The sequence below is a fragment of the Prionailurus bengalensis genome, chromosome B1 (assembly GCF_016509475.1).
Source record: "Prionailurus bengalensis isolate Pbe53 chromosome B1, Fcat_Pben_1.1_paternal_pri, whole genome shotgun sequence".
Taxonomy (NCBI): Eukaryota; Metazoa; Chordata; class Mammalia; order Carnivora; family Felidae; genus Prionailurus; species Prionailurus bengalensis.
This window is the reverse complement of record NC_057344.1, coordinates 147,277,005-147,288,027: the sequence shown is the minus strand read 5'-3', so window position 1 is coordinate 147,288,027 and position 11,023 is coordinate 147,277,005. Positions and strand designations below refer to the sequence as shown.

Sequence of the window (11,023 nt, the reverse complement as noted above, 5' to 3'; positions counted from 1 at the left end):
AAGCAGGGGCTTTAAAGGGCATTCGTGGTTTGTCTTGGACTCTAGTGCCCCTGACATCTGCCATAAAAAGATCAGGCCCTGGGAAGCTGCTGGTCCCAGAATGTGCAACAGGTGGAGCAAAGCCAAACTCACCCTGAAGTTTGCAAAAGAGCTGCCTCAAGCTGACCTGCAAACCTGTTAAGGTGAATAAGGAATTTTTATTGCTGAGCTACCTACATTTGGGGGTTGTACTGGTTCTTAGCCAGAGAAATGCAAGTGATTCTCCATGACCTCTATCCTGAAATTACATAGGACAGAATAAACTTTTGCCATGAAAAGAAGGTTCAATTTGAAAAGAATAGTGTTTTACTGAAATATCAATTTGCCCCAGCACCAAAGCTTGTCTTGAAGCAACCTACAAGGCTACCGATCTCACACACACACACACACACACACACACACACACACACACACACACATTGTTGAGTTGATTTGTGGACCAAAAAATTAAAATCAAAAGTGTGTTGCTGTAAAGTCCTATTATCTAATACGAAATCACTGACATTTCTTCTAATGTTTTGAGTCAAATCATGATGGAAAAACCTTTTTCTTTCATCACTCAACCAGATAAAACTACTTTACCTCTGTAAGGACAAAAGAACTCCTGTAAGAATTCGTATTTTGAGGGCCCCTTTTAGAAACTCCAAGGACTGTCAACATAATTTTTGACAACATAATTTTTTTTTTGCCAAAGAACACTTAAACTGGAAGAAAATTTGGGAATTTTGTGCAAAATGGAGCACCTGTGATGCTTGGAAATGTATCTAGTTTTGTTGTTTGGTAAAGAGAAGAGCAATCCATGACACTGGAATGCATTGCTATACAGATTAGCTTGCTCTGGTATCACAGACTTGGCCAATAACATTGAAAGAGGTCCTTTCTGCCACTGTAAAAGCTGTCAACTTCATTAGAGCCAGATCCCTGAAGCATCACTTTTTAAAGAAATTTGGTCAAGGGACACCCAGGACTCCAAGATGGCGTCGCCCGTACCAGTGAAAGAGAAGAAGCTCATGGATGTGAAGCTAGGAGAGCTGCCAGGCTGGATACTGATGCGAGATTTCACCCCTAGAGGCATTGCTGTGCATTTCAAAGAGGTTACTACCCATATTACAACAAGTATGTCAATGTGAAGAAAGGGAACGTTGCTGGGATTTCTATGGTACTGGCAGCTTATGTGCTTTTCAACTATTGTCGGTGTTACAAGGAATTCAAACATGAGCCGCTACGCAAGTACCACTGATGAGGGCCCAGTGTGGAGGCACATTTGGCATTCCTGACCATGACCTTTGAATCCTTTCATAGCCTAATTCAGAATTAATGTCCAATAAAAGATGACTGATACTCAAAAAAAAAAAAGAAATGTTGTCAAAAAGTAGAATAAGATTATATATATTTTTAAGTGTACATTCATTGTCATTCCAGGGGACAAGTCAATGGAAAAGATTAAAGTCCAGTGTAAAAGAGAAAAATAAAACCCCACTCAGAACAATTTGAAAGAGAGATACTCATTCATTGTCTGGCTTCCTTGGCAAGTATTTTGGCCATGTGCATGAGGTAAATCTTCTCACCCAGGGCCATGCTTGCTGAAAAATCATGAGTAATTTTTGACCAAGATGCCAAAGAAAGTGCTTCACAGGATGAAGCTGAGACTGACAAATCATTGCCAAGTTCTCAGCAGGCAGAGTTGGAACCCCCCACCCCCACCCCAAGAACTTCTCTGAGGATTTCTTCAGTTTCTTGGACTTTAATACTGATATAGTAATCCCTTTGTAATTCATTGCTTGCTGACAGGGCATTAGCAGTGCATATGTTATCAAAGACAATGCCATTGCCTTGAGAACTAAGTAAATGAAGTGACCAAATTCAACCTGAGCTGCCTTATTCTTATGTTCCAACAGCAGCTTACTCTAACCAAGTAAAGCAAAGTTTAGGAGCTTTAATTCTCTTTGCTTTTATATACATCTATGAGTCTGGACTTTCAGAAATTTTCACTTATAAAAAAAACACTAATATTCACCATCAATTCAAGGCAAAGGATGACTTCTATGTTGCTACGTCAAAGTCCACTACGCTACAGCAAACAATGTCAACCTTATTTTGGGAATGTACTACTCAGAATGAAAATTCACTTTTGGTTTTATTTACACAATTCAAATTTGTTTGCAAGTTTTTCTACTCAGAAGTCATCAATTTTTGCATGATATCCTTTCATTTCCAAAAGAATGCAAATGGGACTCCTGGGTGGCTCAGTCAGGTAAGCACTGACTCTTTGTATCTGCTCAGGACATGTTCTTGCAGTCTTGAGATCGAGCCCCACATCGGTCTCTGCACTGACCATCAAGCCTGCTTGAGACTCTCTCCCTCTCTCTGTCCCTCCACTTGGGCACTCTCTCTCTCAAAATAAAAGAAATAAACATTAAAAAAAAAAGAATGTATATGAACGTATATTCACACAAATTACTCCCACTTTATAGAGTGGAAATTTGAGAACAATCCATTTGCATTGAAGTTGATGAGTCACTGGATTTCCCTAGAATACCATGTTTGCAGAGATAACACAGAGAATGAGTAAGTCCTGAGCACGTAGGTCGTGTTCCAGTTTCAGGATTTGTTAGCAAATATCCCAGAGCTTAAAAATCCTCAGGATGTCTAGACATAAAAAATTACAGAGGGAGTACATATACATCTTACTATCATTACCTTAATCAAACTAGTTGTGGTGATTAATTTTATATGTCAAACTGGCTGGGTCACAGAGTACCCAAATATTTGGTTAAACATATTTTGGGGTATGTCTATGAGGGTGTTTCTAAATGAGATCAGCATTTGAAATGGTAGACTGAGTAAAGCAGATTGCCATCTCCAGGATGGGTGGGGAATCACACAATCAACTGAGGGCCTGAATAAAACAAGAAAGACAAGGAAAGGAGAATTTGGTGTCTTAGTCTGACTGAGCTGGGATGTCCATCTTCTCCTGCCCTCACTGAAACTTACACCTATAGCACTTCTGGGTCTTAAACCTTCAGACCCAGACTAGAACTACACTGCCAGTTTCCTGGGGTTCCAGCTGGCATATGACAGATCATGGGACTTCATAGCCTCCATAATCCTGTGAGCCGATTCTCCATAATAAATCTCTTTATACCTGTATCCTATTGGTTCTGTTTCTCTGAAGAACCCTTACTAACATACCATCTTAAACCAAATGGGAAGGACTTCACTGAAGTATCAGAAATTGTTTAAAGCTAAAGGTCTGCTCTGTGACCTGATTGTATAATAATATTTTTAAAATCTTCTTATAAGTTTAAAGAGAGTGTTTTGTATTCTGTTTTGAGGAACACTGACTTTTTAACTCACTACATTACAGGGCTAATTTGTATGACACTAGGGAATATATGACTACCCCTGACAACATCTAAATCTAGACACTCTGAAGAAAACAATTCTGTCTTCTAGCATACAGACAGTATTTTCAACAGCTACAAAAACTTCAAATTTGCCTGCCTGTGAAAAGCTTATATTGTGGTTAAAAGGACATACATAGCTGATAGGTCTGAGATGGTCATCAAAGACTACCTACCCACTAAGTCCAAAGTCACAGTAGTGATCATGTTACCTCTAAAAGGGGAAGAGAGCAATGAGAAACATCACAGCAAAGAAAGAAATTCACATTCTTTACTATAAGTTTATATTGCTGTTTTCACAAAAAATAGCAAGCCATAAACCAAACAACTCATCAGAACTAGATTTGGGCTTATTCCCCTATATTTAGGTTTATTATTAATCCCTATAATCCAGCTCTCCAAAGTAATGAGATATTACTATAAAATTAGGTTCAAGTTAATTGGTATAGATATTTCTAATTTTTTTTAATGTTTATTTATTTTTAAGAGAGAGAGGAAGAGATAGAGTGCAATCGGGGTAGGGGCAGACAGCAAGGGAGACTCAGAATCGGAAGCAGGCTCCAGGCTCTGTGCTGTCAACACAGAGCCCGATGTGGGGCTTGAACTCAGGAATCATGAGATCATGACCTGAGCTGAAGTCGGACTCTCAACTGACTGAGCCACCCAGGCGCCCTTTGGTATAGATTTTTCAAACGGACACAGTGACGGTACTTACAAAACAGTAGTTTGCTGATAGTGATGAGAGAATTTCTACAGAGATGATGGATTATCAAGTTTGTGATTGAAACTATACACGGTTTTGAAGATTATTGTATTCTAGGTTTTGAGTATAATTTAAATCCTGTGTTTCCGTTTTTGTTACATAGTATTATCTTCATTGAACACAATTTCCATTAGAATTCTTACATTTTTCCTCTTTTGGCTGCATATGAATATCGAATGAAACATTCTCTTTTTTTAATATTTATTTATTTATTTTGAGAGACAGAGCAAGCAGGAGAGAGGCAGAGAGAGAGAGAGAGAGAGAGAGAGAGAGAGAGAGAGAGAGAGAAGCCCAAGCAGGTTCCACACTCAGTGTGGAGGCCCACACAGGGCTTTGTGTCACAACTGTGAGATCACAACCTGATTGGGTAGCAAGAATCAGTTGCTTAACAGACTGAGCTACCCAGGTACTCCACAAAATATCCCGATATATATTAGAATATTTGTGCTAAGTGTATGGAAGACAATGGCACAGGAATTCGTTCAAAATTATTTTTTGCTTTATATTTTGTACCAGTTATTTCCAAAAATAATTTGTTTTCACATACTTTTGCTAATTGTATAAGATTTCGTGTAAATGTACTTTATTTTGCTCTTTAATGTGCGTCAAAGTTTACTGAGATATTTCATTGCCTGCATAATCTATGTAGACTTTTAAACGTTTATTGTATCTTGTGGATTGCTTTTTAGTCACCAAATTCATTGAGATAAAGTGCTAGAATGTGTACTATGTGTCCATTCATCGGACTCAATTTATTAGTAAATCCTTTCTATTTTATTGGCTGTTATGTGTCACTACAAATACATTTCTTTTGAACTGTGTGATTCTGTATTTTTGTACAATTTATCTAAAATTACTGCACACTCAGAACTTATGACTTACTACTGGACTCTGGTATACTGTACCATGTGCAATGTAATTCATTTCCAACAGGCCATATCCAAAGAACCCAGGAGCCAATATGGAGCGGCTCCCATTAACCAACTGGAACAATCTGAGCATCGCAAAAACTTTGAAGGCTATTGGCGAAAATCCATGAACTATATACAAACTAATAAGAAAGAGAGAAATCCACTCCTTCTCCCCCCAAAAATAATTTAAAAAAGAACAAGCAATCCTACAATTTGTACAGAATCACAAAAGATCTGAACAGCTAAGTAATCTTGAGAAAGAAGAACAAAGCTAGAGGCATCACACTTCCTAATTTCAAACTATATTACAAAGCTATAGTAATCAAAACAGTATGGTATTGGCATAAAAACAGATGCATAAGTTAACAGAATAAGATAGAAGAGACCAGAAATACACCCATATGGTCAATTAATTTATGACAAAGGAGCCACAAATAGACAATGGGGAAAGGACAGTCTCTTCTTCATTTCAGTAGAGTTGGGAAAACTGCACAGCCACATGCAAAGAGTGAAACTGCACCACTTTCTTACACCATACACAAAAATTAACTCAAAATGGATTAAAGATGTAAATATAAAAAGTCCTAAAACCATAAAACTACTACCTAGAAAAAACATAGGCAGTGACCTCCTCAACATTGATCTTGATGATGATTTTTTTTGGATTTAATACCAAAAGGAAAGGCAATAAAAGCAAAAATGAAGTGGGAGTACAACAAACTAAAAAGCTTCTGCACAGCAAAGGACACAATCAACAAAATGAAAAGGCAGCTTATATAATGTGAGAAAACTTGCGAATCATCTATCTGATAAGGGGTTAATATCCAAATGTATTCTTAAAAAAACTCATACAACTCAACAGCAAAGAAACAAACAATCCAATTTAAAAATACACAGAGGATCTGAATAGATATTTTTCCAAAGCAAACATATAAATGACCAACAGGTATATAAAAATGTATGCAATATCACTAATCATCAAAGAAATGCAAATCAAAACCGTGATGAGATATCACCTCACACCTGCCAGAAGAGTTAAAATTAACAACACAAGAAACAACAGGTGTTGGTGAGGATGTGGAGAGAGGGAAACCCTCTTGCCCTGTTGGTGGGAATGCAAACCGAGGAAGCCACTGTGGAAAACAACATGGCGGCTCCTCAAAAAGTTAAAAAATAGAACTACCCTATGATCCAGCAATTGCAATACTAGGTATTTATCCAAGGGATAAAAAAAAAAATACAGATTCAAAGGGGGTGCATGCATCCTGATGTTTGCAGCATTATCAACAATAGCCAAACTATGGAGAAAGCCCAAATATTCATCGATTGATGAATGGATAAAGAAGATATGCATATATACACAATGGAATATTACTCAGCCACCAAAAGAATGAAATATATATATATATATATATATATATATATATATATATATGACTAAACATAATTGGAAAACAAAACAAAAACCAGTAAAGAAAGTATAAAAGTTTATTGAGTGATTTGTTATTTGCCTTGCAAATAAATTCCTCTCTATATCCTACCAAAAAAAGAAAAAAACAATAAACAGACAACAAACAAAAACCTACTGGACACCATTGAAAGCAAGTAGAATACCAACTCCTTATTCTGAATATCTGAATATTAGTTATTAAATAAAATACAGAACAGTTATTTTGCCTTTTTTCTGGCTTTTCTGTATATTAGAGTAGCCAAGTAGCTGTAAATGATAAGAAATTTCAACTATTAAACGTGCAAGAAAACACAGAATTAGAAAAATCACCATTTTGTACCTCTTAAGTAATACCTAAGTCAGGAAAAAGTCATCAGTGAATTAAATAATTAGATAAAAGTGTTCATAAGAATTATAATGGAGGCATCAGACTGTCACCACTTGAAATCAATGATCAATCTGAGCATTATAAAAGTGCTCAGATGTATGCTTTCTGCCATGATGCAACATGAAGCCTTCAGTTCCACTTCTGAAATATGTTAAACATGTATCTATGAAAACTTCTAGAGCTAACTTCCAATCAAATGTCATATATATAATTTAACTTAGATAAAACAAATATAGCAAAATTTGGGTAGTTATTAAAACCTGGGTGAAAATTAGAGAGTGATTCAATGAACTAGTTTTTCTAATTTTGTGTATATTTGAACATTTCATAATTAAAAATGTCGTATAGAATTGAGATACATCTTATATTCCTATGTATCTTATACCCCCCAAAGTATGGCCCCATGGTGGTATGAAGAAGCTACAGAGACCTTAAAACATTATGAGAGAAGTGATTTTTGAATCTGATATCTATTGCAATTGTTACCAGCTTCTCACAATAAGAACTGCATCTCTCATTGATATTTAATAGGCCAAAGTAGATGAGCAAAAACAGTAGTCCAGCTGCAGCAGAAAGAAACAGAACCCATAATGATTGTAACTTATAAATGATAACATTTATTAAGTGCATATTCTGTGCCAAGCACTGTGCTATGATGCACTTCACCCTCATTTCAGTTATACTCATCACAACATAGTGGATATTGAGATCTCCAGTTAACAGGTGAACTAAGTCTAATAGAGATGTTAATTTGGTTAAGATCACACAGCTAGTATATGACAAATATAAAATTAAAAGCCAGCAGTTATAACACAAAGATCCTATTTTGAACTCTTCACCAGGGGTAGTATATATTCATACCCATGGTCCCATTCCCTACAACCCAATACTCCCCACAAAAACAAAAGTGTATTGTAAATATGGTTAATGTATTTCATGGTGTAGTTGTCTTTAGTCTCAAGAAAGAAAACTACAGTTGACTCTTTAACAATGCAGGGGTTAGGGATGCCAACCCATGTGCAGTCAAAAATCCATGTGTAACTTCAGGCTCCCCTAAAACTCAACTACTAATAGCCTACTGTTGACTGGAAGCATTACTAATAGTATAAACAGTTGATTAACACATATTTTGTTACATGTATTATATACCATATTCTTACAATAAAGCTAGAGAAAAGAAAATATTAAGAAAAACATAAGGAAAATAACATGTACATTACTATTCTATATTGAAAAAAATCCATGTATAACTGGATCCACACAGTTAAACCCATGTTGTTCAAAAGTCAACTGTGTAGGGGCACCTGGGTGGCTCAGTAGGTTAAACGTCCGACTTCAGCTCAGGTCACGATCTCGCAGTCCATGGGTTCGAGCCCTGCGTTGGGCTCTGGGCTGATGGCTCGGAGCCTGGACCTTGCTTCCGATTCTGTGTCTCCCTCTCTCTCTGCCCCTCCCCCATTCATGCTCTGTCTCTGTCTCAAAAATAAATAAAGGTTAAAAAAAATTTAAAAAAAAAAGTCAACTGTATATACTTTCAGCACCTGCATCTTTCCACCATATGAGAGTTGGAGACAGGAAAAAAACTGCCTCCTGCTATTGTGAGTGAAAATGTAGATGTTTACTAATTTCCTCAGCTAAGGTATGACCTATGCCCAGACTCTAGTAGATAATGAACATACTTGCCCTAGATTTTGAATGGAGGACCAGTTACACCAAAGAAACAGGTGTTTCAGTCAGAGTAGCAATTAGCACTCAGAAAGAACAGATATGAAGCATAGTGTTGGACTATGCTATCTGCATAGCTTCCACACTGGTTCTCTGAATCTCTTGGTAACTCTGTGATTTGTCCAATGTCAGTTAATAAATTCCTTTTCTGCTTAAACACTCAGAGTGAATTTCCTGCAACTAAATACATTAGCTGATTGGCCAAAAGAGAATCAATTTAGATCCTAATGTCAAAGCATGTACCAAATGCCAAATAGATGAATGGATTAACTGTTTAAAAAATAATATATTTAAGGGGCGCCTGGGTGGCTCAGTCAGTTAAGCGTCCGACTTTGGCTCAGGTCATGATCTCACGGTTTCTGAGTTCAAGCCCCGCGTCGGGCTCTGTGCTGACAGCTCAGAGCCTGGAACCTACTTCAGATTCTGTGTCTCCCTCTCTCTCTCTGCCCCTCCCCTGCTCACTCTTTCTCTATCAAAAATAAATAAATGTATAAAAAAATAATATATTTAAAATGAGAAAAATATTGGGTGAATATCTGATCTCTGATTAGGGAAAATCTTTCTCGGATATAAAGCAAAAATTTTTACATGAGTAAAAGAGTTCTATAATTTAAAAAATAATAACATAAACTAAGCTTAATATTTGCAACATTTGTGGTAGAGTTTTACTATTTTATGTGTGTGTGTGTGTGTGTGTGCGCGCACGCGTGTGCTCCTGTGTGTTTTACAGGTTGTAGTCTTTCGGATTTTCCATGTAGAGTATCATGTATTCTGTGAAGAGTGAAAGTTTGACTTCTTCTTTGCCAATTTGGATGCCTTTTATTTCATTTTGTTGTCTGAATGCTGTGGCTAGGACTTCTAACACTATGTTCAGAACAACAGTGGTGAGGGTGGACATCCCTGTTGTGTTCCTGATCTCAGGGGGAAAGCTCCCCTTTTTCCCTTCCCCACTGAGGATGAAATTAGCTGTGGGCCTTTCATGTATTCCTTTTATGATGCTAAGGTATGTTCTTTCTATTCTGACTTTCTTGAGGGTTTTTATCAAGAAAGATGCTGTATTTAGGCAAATGGGTTTTTTTCCATCTATTGACAGAATCATATGGTTCTTATCCTTTCTTCTATTACTGTGGTGTATCATGTTGTTTGATTTGCAAATATTGAACCAGGATGCAACCCAAGAATGAATCCCACTTGATCATGTTGAATAATTCTTTTAATGTACTATTGAATTCAATATGCTAAGTATCTTGTTGAGAATTTTTGCATCCAGTTTCATCAGGGATATTGGCCTGTAATTCTCCCTTTTCGTGGGGTCTTGGTTTGGTTTTAAAATCAAGTAATTCTGGCTTCATGGAATTAGTTTGGAAGCTTTCTTTCTGTCTCTATTTTTTGGAACAGTTTGAGAAGAATAGGTATTAACTACTTTAAATGCCTAAGAGAATTCCCCTGGGAAGCAATCTGGCCCAGGATTCTTATTTGTTGGGAGATTTTTGATAACTGATTCCATTTCTTTACTGGTTATGGTCTGTTGCAAGTTTCTATTTCTTCCCATTTGAGTTTTGGTAGTATGTGAGTGTCTAGGAATTTGTCTATTTCTCCCAGATTGTTCCAGTAATTTTCATAGTATTCTCTAATAGTTGTTTCTGTTTCTGTGGTGTTGGTTGTAATCTCTCCTCTTTCACCCATGATTTTATCTGTTTGGGTCCTCTCTCTTTTCTTTTTGAGAAGTCTGGCTAGGGGTTACCAATTTTGTTTATTCTTATAAAAAATGAGCTTTTAATCTGTTCTACTGGTTTTTTGGATCTGTATTGTTCATTTCTGCTCTAATCTTATTATTCCTCTTCTGCTTGCTTTGGGCTTTATTTGCTGCTCCTTTTCTAGCTCCTTTAGATGTAAGATTAGGCTGTGTGTTGGGACCTTTCTTGATTCTTGAAATAGGCCTGAATTGCAATGTATTCTCCAATTAGGACTGCCTTTGCTGCATCCCAAGGGATTAGGACTGTCATTTCATTTGTTTCCATGTATTTTTAAATTTCTTTAATTTTCTGGCTAACCCGTTCACTCTTTAGTAGAATGTTCTTTAACCTCCACATATTTGGGGGCTTTCCAAATTTTTTCTTGTGATGGATTTCAAGTTTCATGGTGTTGTGATCTGAAAATACACATGGTATGATCTCAATCTTTTTGTACTTGTTGAGGGCTGTTTTGTGACCCAGTATGTGATCTATTTTGTAGAATGTTCCATGTGCACTCAAGAATAATGTGTATTCTGCTGTTTTAGGATGAAAAATTCTGAATATATCTGTTAATTCCATCTGATCCACTGTGTCATTCAGAACCATT

General features: G+C 36.7%; 1 pseudogene; it reads left to right on the top strand.

Annotated features, from left to right (window-relative positions):
* The first annotated feature begins 996 nt into the window (after positions 1-996).
* LOC122478815 lies at positions 997-1,395 on the top strand (annotated as a pseudogene).
* Positions 1,396-11,023: the final 9,628 nt, after the last annotated feature.